This window comes from Littorina saxatilis, linkage group LG9, assembly GCF_037325665.1.
Source record: "Littorina saxatilis isolate snail1 linkage group LG9, US_GU_Lsax_2.0, whole genome shotgun sequence".
NCBI lineage: Eukaryota > Metazoa > Mollusca > Gastropoda > Littorinimorpha > Littorinidae > Littorina > Littorina saxatilis.
The window spans coordinates 32,899,854-32,911,984 of NC_090253.1; the positions used below are offsets into that span (position 1 = coordinate 32,899,854).

The 12,131-nt window shown below is 41.8% G+C and overlaps 1 long non-coding RNA gene across 1 annotated transcript in view; it reads left to right on the forward strand.

Moving 5' to 3' along the window:
- Positions 1 to 1,474: 1,474 nt before the first annotated feature.
- LOC138977077 (uncharacterized) overlaps positions 1,475 to 12,131 on the forward strand; it is a 77,808-nt gene continuing 67,151 nt past the window's right edge. The window contains exon 1 of the long non-coding RNA XR_011459229.1: positions 1,475 to 2,275. This is a non-coding gene — a long non-coding RNA (uncharacterized lncRNA). The remainder of the gene's footprint in view (positions 2,276 to 12,131) is intronic.

A 12,131-nucleotide genomic window follows, 5' to 3' on the forward strand; every position in this document is an offset into this window, starting at 1 on the left:
ACACACACACACACACATAAACAAACACACACACACACAAACACATACACACACACAAACACACACACACACACACACACGCACATGCACATGCACAATCAATCTTCGACTGTTTTTGGAGCAAGAAAGTCAAGTTCTCAGAACAAGTTTGTCCGATTCACAGTCAGATTCAGATTGAAGTGAGTCGTCCAGTCCATTAAGGAACAGTGTTGCCTTCTCCTCCTTCTCTCCTTCCTCGTTGACCTCATTGAGCAGGCTATCAATAACTGTCTTTGAGAGAACCAACTCTACATTTTCTTCAGTCCACAGAGGCTCAAGGATTCCATTCTAACTGTCCCTTACATATAATGCTCTTGCTTCATAGTTTCTATATTAAAGATAAATTAACATAAGAAAGACAATCCTAGAAATAATGTTTCTTCATGTAAGTGCAGAATGGTTGCACATAAATGCAAATGTCTTATGCATCAATTTCAGCTTTATAGAAATAACATGAACAAGTCATTGCACAGAATGTCAAAGAACAGTGGTGCCTCTTCCTCCTTCTCTCCTTTTTTGTGAACCTCATAGCAGGCTATCAATAATTGCCTGAGAGAGAACCAACTCTTCATTTTCTTCAGTCCAAAGAGGCTCAAGGATTCCATAGTTCAGCATCCTTCCTTGACCATCAGCGGGTTTGGGAATCTCTGGGAGTGGCAGGTGAGCGCGCTTCCGTGTGGCTGTCTGGTAGTTGGCCCTTCTTGCATGTTATGTGAGGCTTTTGCGGCAGGGCAGAAATGTGAGCAATGTGATTTCTCCTAGCCGGCCAGCATAATACAAGAGAATGCAGAACACGTGGCTCTCTGGGCTCTTTATTTGATGGTCTTTTGATCAACAAATTAGGGTATGACAGTGCCGCCTCAACTTTCACAAAAAGCCGGATATGTTTTTGAGTGGAAACCTGTGCTGGCCCCCCTGCTGAGTCAAGCTGCTTCTGCGGAAATGTGGCGAGGTCAATGTTCAGATCCGTTCGAATGACTCCACCTGAGTCACGTTTCTCCACCAGCATCTGGTGGCGTACTGCATCGACACTGTGAAACCGTAGATTGAGCATTTGAACGGCTACAGCACATCCAGCAGCTCTTTGTTCAGAGTCTCCCATGATTCACCCATTTTTCTGAACGTTTTCACAAACTTCGGTTTCTGCTGCAGGATTTTGACCGGATACCTTTCCCTATCCATAGAAGGCGCTGACTGAGTCACAGCCAGTAAAGGCGATGAAAGAAAGCAAGACAGAACAGTGAGATCGCGGGAGTTCTTCTGCAAAGGTAGCGATGTTGAGCAAACGTTTCCTATTTGCTTTGCCCGTGTCAAAGAACAATGTGATTTCTCCTAGCTGGCCAGCATAATGCAAGAGAATGAAGAACACGTCGCTGTCTGGGCCAGCATAATGCAAGAGAATGAAGAACACGTCGCTGTCTGGGCTTTTTGACTCACATGCGAAGCAAAAGTGAGTCTATGTACTCACCCGAGTCGTCCGTCCGTCCGTCCGTCCGTCCCGGCGTCCGTCCGTCCATTCGGAAAACTTTAATGTTGGATATTTCTTGGACACTATTAAGTCTATCAACACCTGATGTGGCCTGATGGTGTATGGTTACAAGATCTCAAAAAACATGTGCGGCAACTTGACCTCACTTCAAGTTCAAGGTCGCAGGGGCCGTAATTGTTGTCTTAAAAACGACCATTTTTCACATTTTCGCATTTTTTCTGAAGTTATCGAGAATGGCAACCTTAGCTATGTATGCTATACAGGGCAATGTAAGCCCTATCTTTTGATACCAGTTTGGTTTACCTTGCTTCAAGGTCAAGGTCACAGGAGCTCTTCAAAGTTGGATTGTATACATATTTTGAAGTGACCTTGACCCTGAACTATGGAAGATAACTGTTTCAAACTTAAAAATTATGTGGGGCACATGTTATGCTTTCATCATGAGACACATTTGGTCACATATGATCAAGGTCAAGGTCACTTTGACCCTTATGAAATGTGACCAAAATAAGGTAGTGAACCACTAAAAGTGACCATATCTCATGGTAGAAAGAGCCAATAAGCACCATTGTACTTCCTATGTCTTGTATTAACAGCTTTGTGTTGCATGACCTTGGATGACCTTGACCTTGGGTCAAGGTCACATGTATTTTGGTAGGAAAAATGTGTAAAGCAGTTCTTAGTGTATGATGTCATTGCTAGGTTTAGTTATTTGACCTTGACCCTGAAGGTCAAGGTCATGTAAAGGTCAAGGTCAAGCATGTGAGTCGTATGGGCTTTGCCCTTCTTGTTATTTGATGGTCTTGTATCAAGACAGAAAGGGAACTACTGAATGATCGCACATCTGGACAAGAAGAAACGGACTCAAGAATCATCTTTTACTGTCAGTATGGCCTTCAAGAATTCAATCAACAATTATTCATGCACACTCTTACCGAATTATAGCGTTGAAAGTTGATTAGTTTTAACGCAAAGTCCGAATTAATATGTGCAGTCTGAAATTAGCAGGCTGCGCGCACGACGACTGGTAGGCTGCGCGCACGATTACAGGTCGGCTGCACGCCAGATGACACCTTTACTGCGATTTCTCCCAAGAGCTGTATAGTTTGGTTTTGGGGTTAAAACTATGACATCACACACCAGGAACACCTTATTACACAGTTATTCAAATTTAATGTGGATCTGTACGTGTGTTGCTGCGGGACATTTGTTTCCCCGTGTTTCCTTCTCCAACGCTGGCTTTGTTTTGATTCCCGGCCCACGCTTCGTCCCTGACATGTTAGCGTTTGAGATTTTTTTGAGAGAGGAGAATTTGTTTTGTACTCTGTTATATCATGGAGACAGCATGATGTAGACTGCACGAGTACTTGTGGTGTGGCCGCCCGGCCTTGGATCTTGGTTGGTGAGGAGAGACAGGAACAGGAATTAAACAGACATGTGAACCATTCATGGTTTATCAGAGTTGCGTTGTGTAGTCAAGTTAGAGAGAGATAGAGGAATAGAGTGAAAGAGAAAGGGGGGAGGAGGGAGAGAGAGTATGAGGTGGGGGGGGGGGGGGTGTGGATGTGTGTGTATGTGTCTGCAGGGTTTGTATGAATATTAGTGCTACTGACACATAGTGATAGCCAATATTGGGTATAAAAAGGTGATATCCACATCTAGTGCAAATGAGAGGTAGTGATAATGACACGCGTGCCTAGTATCAATAGTGCCTATGTATAGGGGAAGGGCTCCTAATATGGACCACTTTTTGTTTTATGCTGATAACTAGCTTGTTTTCTTGCGAAGAAGTTTCATTTTGTGTTTGGTAGTCCTTCTCACTTAGGTTAATGGTTCGGCCTAATTAGAGTGAAATAGCTTTGATAGACATTCAGCAAAAATTAAATACAGAAAAAAATCACAAATGGTCCATATTAGGCGCCCAAGCGGCCTTCACGAATCACTGCCAAAAGCCCCCTATACTTCAAAATAACATGATACAACTTAGTGTGCAAGTCAGACTAATTCAAATATGCTTTAGATTTATCTGTTTCGGGTTGATGAGACCATTATTTGAAGCACACCAGGAAACTAAAGAAGCATATCAAAAACAGAGTAAAAATAAGTGAAATTATCAACTTCCACAAAAAGAAGACAATTTGATATCTTTTTTTGAAATCTCGAGGGCTAGTTATAGGTTATTTTCAGCAAGCTTCCTAATGAATTAATGAAAATAGCCTTTTGCTTTTATTTTCTTCGATTTGTTGAAGGTGGTCCATATTAGGGGACTCACACATACTTTGAGATTTTGCTATTATTTTTTGTTTGCAGTAGAAACTCGGGGTCAAAACTGCTAACATGTAACAAATACAGTCTTGGCTGTCATATATAGCAATTCTTGTGTGATAAAAGCTTTGGCTGTGGACAGAAACGAGTCCGTTTTAGGCGTCAAATTTAGAGTGAACGCTGCCAAAAGTGAAAAAAAGAGAAAAAGCCGAACGGTTTTCAGATTTGTGTTTCTGCAACTGTTTTGACATGTGCAAATTATCCAGCGAATGAAATTGTTTTTAGCGCTCTAGCGCCGTTAATTTGTCAGATCAAGAGGTGGTCCATATTAGGAGCCGGTCCATATTAGGAGCCCTTCCCCTACTTGTTGATATAGTTCTACTTCTTTTTGTCACACTTCAAAAATACTGCAACTGAGACGTAGTGGTAACAGGAATTACCCCCTGGAGGGAGTGTGGCATCCATTGTGTACGTCCGGCAGTAAGGTAATACAGTGGTCGCCGCTTAATAAAGCCACTTCTGGACTGACGAAAAATGGCTATAATAAGCGGCGGATTTATTAACCGGCGGTCCAGGAATACGTCATTTTCGAGAAGAAAAAAAATCTTCTCTTTTGTTTACGTCACTCAGTCACTTTCTTTCGTCATTTACACTTGTTTGAATCTAAACAAAACTTCACGAAGGATGTTGAACTTTTGTTTTAATTATGTACATGTACGTGTACTTTGATCACTTCGGTACATCAATAATTTCACTGTCACCGTCACGAATCGTTACTCGGCAGAGAAGAACGATTTTATGAGTGTTTGTTTGTTGGTCGTCTTCCACATCAGAAGAAGATAATGTGAGTTTTAGTCACAAACTACGTGATTTCTCTGAGAAAACTGGCTTTAATAAGCGGCGGGTTGGTTTTATTAACCGGCTTTTTCTAATACATAAGATATAGTGATAAATCCGGACCGTCTGAAATTGGCTTTTATAAGCGGCTGGCTCTATTAACCGCGGTTTTATTAAGCGGCGTCCACTGTAGTATTCTTGTTCAAGTGAGGAAGTAGGTCAGGGGTGGATCTGGGGGGGGGGGAGGGGGCCGTTCCGGAACCCCCCTCCCCCTAGCCTAACATTTTTTTAAAAGAAAAGAAATAAAATTGAAAATAAAGAAAAAATAATCGACCAGATTGCACCAGATTGCTCCATTTTCCCTTGCTTCGCGTCGTCGATCTGTCCCGAAAAGAAATTTGGAAACCCCCCCCTTAAAAATCATGTGATCCTCCGTTTAGGTGATAAATAAATTAACACAACCTGTGTTGTTCATATATTGTACACGAGAGGAATACCCGGCTTCCCCGGGTGAATCGCTAGACAGAGACAGACAGCTTGGCGGTTCGCCGTCTTGGAGCACGTGTGAACATTTTCATTCCCAAGTTTGTGCCCACTCAAAGGAAGGCAAGAACATACAGACAGACAAAAGCCGCCAGACCCCATCACAGACAGAACTCTACAATCCACAGGTGTTGCCTCCACACACACACACACACACACACACACATACACACACACACACACACACACACACACACACACACGCACACACATACACACACACACACACAGAAGCCGTATATATCTATCTATATATATATAAATATATAGAGATAGATGACAGTGGATTTTTCGATAAATAGATTCGACCTTTGCACTTTTACAGTGAGGACAACTTACGGGTACATGCAAGGAAAGCCCACAACTTCTAAGGCGAACAACTCTGCAGAGTCTGCTGTGAAGGGCGACGGTAGTCTCCCTGTCACACTCGACCCCCTTTGAATGAACTTTGTCCCCAAAGTTCCGAACCATGGACCCGCCAAGCTTAGGTCCCTCCCAGGTTGGTGGAATGGGAACAGCACGAAAATGATTCAGTGGCCATAATGCCATTCCTGAACATATCATGTCGAGTCCCATCCCTGTCGACGACGTCAAATGTAACCGAGTGCCGAAACACCACAATCACCTTTGAAGGCGAAGTCCTCTCAAACGGGATTGAGAATTGTAGAGCTTATTTCTAAGCCCTATATTAACTGTTATGGCTTCTCAGAGGCCAGAACATACAGACAGACAAAAGCCGCCAGACCCCATCACAAACAGAACTCTACAATCCACAGGTGTTGCCTCCACACACACACACACACACACACACACACACACACACACACACACACACACACACACACACACATACACACACACACACACACACACACAGAAGCCGTATATATATATGTATATCTATATCTATAAATATATAGAAATAGATGACAGTGTATTTTTCGCGTGGCTATAGATTGATTCGACCTTTGCACTTTTACAGTGAGGACAACTTACGGGTGCAAGGAAAGCGTTCTGGACAGTGCAGTGACATTCTAAAAATAGTAACGTAGTAACGGGAATATGGATTGACGCCACACGAAGGAAGGGAGATAAACGCAAAACACTGGAGAAGATAAGGAAGAGTTAGTGGGAATGGATCTGGGAAGATGAACAGAAAAACCAAAATCGATTCAGCGTTGCGCGCTGAGAGCACGTGTTGAAAATTCTCATCGACCAGCTTGTGTCCGGGGTCTACCTGAATATGCCCACCAAATTTGAAGCAGATCCATCGAGAACTTTGGCTTGGCATAGCGAACACACACACACACACACACACACACACACACACACACTGAATTTTTTAATATTGATTCCGGAATAAGGCAAGGGTGTCCTTTTTCCGCACTAGCCTTCGTATTAGCAGTTGAATTGTTAGCAATCAAAATTCGAGAGGCCAAAAATATAAAGGGTATGTCATTATGGAACAACAGAGATATGAATAAAGTTTTGAAAGTATTGTTGTATGCTGATGATGTTACATTGTTTTTGCAAGATGAACATGACATGTTCCAAGCCCAGGCTTTGATTGGTACATTTTCGGAAATATCAGGTTTAAACATAAATCACCAAAAATCCAAACTAATGTGGTTTGGGTCGCGGAAGAATTGTAGGAATGAGTGTTGCGGTTTTGCATGTACAGACAAAATGAAAATTCTAGGTGTATATTTCTGTAATTACATGCGTGCGTCAAAAGTGAAAGAGAATTGGGAAGAGAGAGTGAATGTTGCAAAAAGGCTCATCTGCGTGTGGGAGAAAAGGAATTTGAGCATTATTGGTAAAATCTGTGTATTCAAAACGTTAATGACAAGACTAACAACCATGCAACACAAATATCCCCCATCATGCTAAAGGGAGATAATCAATGAAACACAAGCCTTATGATCAGTCAAGTTCAATTTTACTGGACTGATAAATCAACATAGGTAAAGGTTTTGGCATAAAATGGGCACGGATTGGCGGAAGATAAGCATGGCTAAGGGGGGGTAACTGCTTTATTGTAAAATTCCATCCCTCCAAAAGCTGGGCCTGGTTTAACTGGCAACAACGGGTCTGAGATCCACTGCAAACCTTCATTTGCCCCTGAGTCAGCATGGTCGGGGTGTGAAACCATTACCATGTGCTTGCTTTCCGGCACCCATGCTGCTGTTTTGCGGGGCTTTGCTACCAGCCCCAGGCCTTAGATCTGGAGGGAGCAGGGTCCAGAACCGGCCACGGGATATCCCATCCCGTGGTTACGCTTGCCACATCCCGTGGTTCGCTTGGGCTCACCTGTGGACCCTGCGTAAGTCCGGTAACAATTTACCAAATTACAGCCGAATGCAGTGTTCCCCTTTACCATGCTTATCTCCCGCCACTAACAGCTATGTATTAGGTGTTCCGCCAATCCGTATACTAGGCACTTCTAACGTCTAATTTAAGACCATGTTAGCGAGTTGCTGCTCTAAGTTTTCTTTGAAGAGTTCGTTTCCCCTATGGTTGAGGTGGACACCATCAGGGAGGAGGCAGTCCATGCCAATGTTCTGGTGGTATATGACTTTGCCGTTCTCTTTCAGGATTCGGCCCCTGGCCCTCCGATTGATTATTCTGCCACATTTTGTCTATATAATGCAGGCGCTGATTGTACCAGACGACGTTCTAACTGAAATTAATAGGTTAATGTTTCGCTTCGTGTGGCGCAAAAAAGACTGCAACCGAAAAGCATTTGAAAAGGGGAAAAGAACTGTTTTATGTAACGAAGTAAAGCAAGGTGGATTAAATATGATTGATTTGCGTCAGATGCAGTGTTCCTTTTTGTTAAGCTGGGTTGTGAGCCTAACTCTGTCTAATGAAGACCAGAAATGGTCATGGCTCCCAAAAGCACTGTTTTTCCGTTTTGGGAGTCGCTTTGAGTGTTTTTTTGCGAACATTAATAGCAAACCATTTAAAGGATTGGACAGTATTAAATCGGAATTTTGGTCCGCTGTGTTGAAGGCATGGCTTGATAACAATCAAGTCGATAATAATGGTAATTCTGTTTCGGGTTTGTTGTGGAACAACAAAGATATAATTTGTCAAGGAAACCCACTTTTTTTTTTTGCGGATTGGATTAAAAGTGGTATAATGTATGTGAGCGATGTGTGTGAGAATGGACGTTTTGCTTCCTATGAAGAAGTGTGTGAAAGAACTGGCTACACTGCAAATAGATTGCTTGAGTACAATGTTGTTCGAACAGCTGTACATCTCCTTTTAAGAAATGTCGATATAAACGATGTAAATTGTTCAGTCTGTGACATTCCGACCTTTTGTGGAAAAAAAAGTTAAATCAGTAAATGAAATTCGAAATATTCTGGTAGGAAAACAATACAGCCCACCCTGTTCAGAAGGATTTTGGAGAAGAAAATTAGGATTTGAAATTGACGAAAAGAATTGGAACTTAGCAGCCACTGTCACTAGTGAAGTTCGATTACGTGTACTGCATTGGAAAATATTGCAAAACATTTATCCAACTAATATTTTATTGTGTAAAATGAAAGTGAAGGCTAATAAAAACTGTACATATTGTAAGGATGAACTTGATGTATTGGAGCATTTTTTCTTTCAATGCCCAACAGTGCTCAGGTTTTGGAAATATATTGAAATGTACATTTTAGTAAACATTGGCGAAAGAATTAGGTTGAATGTTACAGATGTGCTTTTTGGTATAAAAAGTAACAGCAAAAATATGAAGAAGATTAATCACATTATTTTAATCGCAAAGATGTGCGTAAGCATTTTTAAAAAAACCGATTCACGATTAACACTGGAAATTATTTTTGGAAATCATGTTGTTTTGAGATTTCGTTAGTCTGAAGTTTTATTAATTGAAAACAAATTATTGTTTATTTTCTTTGATATAAGGTAAAGACAGCCATACATTATGATGCGAATATTGTTTTTAAAAAGATCAATATATGATGACATAAAAAATATGATCATTTTGATGCTACATATGTTGACACGTATATTTTTTTCACGTATGACTATTTTTTGTCCTTTTGTATAATGCAAAAGTTTTTTCTGAACCGCATGTAAATGAGAGAGTATGTGTGCAAACAGAAACTACAGTTACCATGTAGGGCGGGGATATAGCTCAGTTGGTAGCGCGCTGGATTTGTATTCAGTTGGACGCTATCAGCGTGAGTTCGATCCCAGGTTCGGCGGAAATTTATTTCAGAGTCAACTTTGTGTGCAGACTCTCTTCGGTGTCCGAACCCTCCCCCCGTGTACACTACATTGGGTGTGCACGTTAAAGATCCCACGATTGACAAAAGGGTCTTTCCTGGCAAAATTGCTTAGGCACAGTTAATAATTGTCTACCTATACCCGTGTGACTTGGAATAATAGGCCGCGAAAGGTAAATATGCGCCGAAATGGCTGCAATCTACTGGCCGTATAAAATTTCATCTCACACGGCATCACTGCAGAGCGCCTAGAACTGTACCCACGGAATATGCGCGATATAAGCCTCATTGATTGATTGATTGATTGATTGATTGTTATCTTGTGTTTTATTAATTGAATTAAATTTTTTTTTTTAAAAACCACACACACACACACGCACACACAGACAGACAGACACAAGTCGTATATATATAAATATATAGATGACATAATAATTGATAACGTGACAGTATTCAATTTTCTTGTGTAGGTATGGATTTCCGTTGCTATGGCTCTGAGGCTGCATTTACTGATTTTCTTGGCGCACACTGTTAAACGACATCCCAAGCCAGTGCCTTTATTGCTGATTGACATCATTGACGCCAAGAGGCAAACATAGAACACACATACATTATTAGTTTTCTATCATTGCATTCACAATGCGCAATTCTCTTCAAAGACTTGTTAGATCTGCTAACTGTTGTGTGGCAAGGGATTGCCGCCCAAAAGACCGTCGATGACACGACATTAAAGCTCTCTCGTAAAATTATTTCTTGATAGCTTTGTTGTTCCGCCGACAGAGAATTCGCGGGAAAAAGTGAACATCCGGTGTTGTCATCATTTCACGAGTTTTCATTCACAAGCACCTGGCAAATAAATCTCATGTTCCCCAGGCAATAAATCCCCGGTTACCATAGTTGCAGGAAGCAGGTTATACATGGATAATCAAAAGCAAACCCAATAGAAACACTCGGGGATTCTTCGGCTCTTTTCATTGGTGTTTCCCCAGACCTAAACAGACGACACGACACTGCTTTGCAAAGTTCAAAAACCGAACTGGCAAACTGGCAAAAGTAAACAAAAAACAAAACTACTTCATGAAAGGGTTTCATCAAAAACAAATGAAACCTAGCGATATGTTTTGTCTTCTTACAGAGTCATTGAGTGCGTGTATCTGTGTTTCGATACACAGACGTTCGGAGAAACACGAACGTCAAGTTCAAGTAAAACGACCCCTGACACACACATTTTGACCCGTGCACAAGACGTATCGATAAACGAAGCACAAATAAGAAACAATAGTAAAAGCAAAGAAACTAGCAACAAGATATGCACACATCTAACAAAGCCGAGCAAGCAGAATGACAGGTCTAATGAAAAACAAAGAGGTACTGAGTCGGAAACAAGATCGCGATTCTTTCCTTCGCTGCACAACGCAAATCTTCTGTGACCTTTGACCAAACGTAGCTTCCACATTCGATCACTCAGTTTAATATTTACAACAGAAAGCCGAGGGGTGGAATACCGAGATGAACCTACAGAACTGTGCATCCTCAAACCTGACATATTCATCCCAACATTTAATGAACTCAAAAACACAGAAAGTTGCTTTCACACGCCAGCTCATTCTGATAATCCTCGCTCCACGGCTATCGTTGATTGCCAGTGGTTATCAAACCGGGACCCGTGTGGTTATCAGCACGGAACCCGTGTTTCAAAGCATGGCTCCCTGGGTTGATTGTGCACTTATTTTCTCACTACCAAAATGATGACAAAAACGATGTTTGGTGGTTTGTTGACAGACCAGCTTTTTTGTCGGTCCTCGGGGGGCATATCGACTTTTGTTTCATATTTATTGACCGCGGCCTTCGGCCTTGGTCAATAAATCAAGGCCAATAAATATGAAACAAAAGACGATATGCTCCCCCTCGGACCGACAAAAAAGCTGGTCTGTCAACAACCCATCAAACATCTTATATTATTAGGTGCTTTTCTTTAATTTGTTTGCACCCGGTTTAGAATATCTTAGTTAAAATTATGGTGCTTGTTTGTTTGTTTATTTGGTGTTTAACGTCGTTTTCAACCACGAAGGTTATATTATTACTCTATGAAACACACATGAATTACGCAAATGCTAAAATACCGGCATCATATTGAGCTATTCAAGGAAACAAGAAGGCTCACACAATGTGATCTGTATATTTATACTGTTCAAAAAAAGAAACGCATAGTTGCTACTTGCCAAATTTGTTTTATTTTTCGAAAAAATTAACAGAAAATCCAATATTTAGATTATTTGTTTGAAATTTGGTATGGACACAGTTGAATGCACACACAGTTCATTTGCATCTTCAAATCAATCAGTCAATCAATACGATTGGGTGCCGAGGCTGTCAAGTCAGTAGGGGGTGTGACTGCCTTGAGCAGCAACAACTGCCCGGCACCTTCTGGGCATGGACTGGATCAGATGCCGGATATCTTGCTGTGGGATGGTGTCCCACTCCTCCTGAAGTGCCTGCAATAGATCGCGGTGATTTGCTGGCGCTTCTTCTCGCCTGCGCACACGTCTGTCCAATTCATCCCAGAGGTGTTCTATCGGGTTCATGTCTGGCGACATGGATGGCCAGGGAAGCACCTGGACATGGTGGTCGGTGAGGAACTGGGTGGTGAGTCGTGCTGTGTGCGGGCGAGCGTTGTCCTGCTGGAATATGGCATCCTGGTCAGCCAGAAGAGGAAG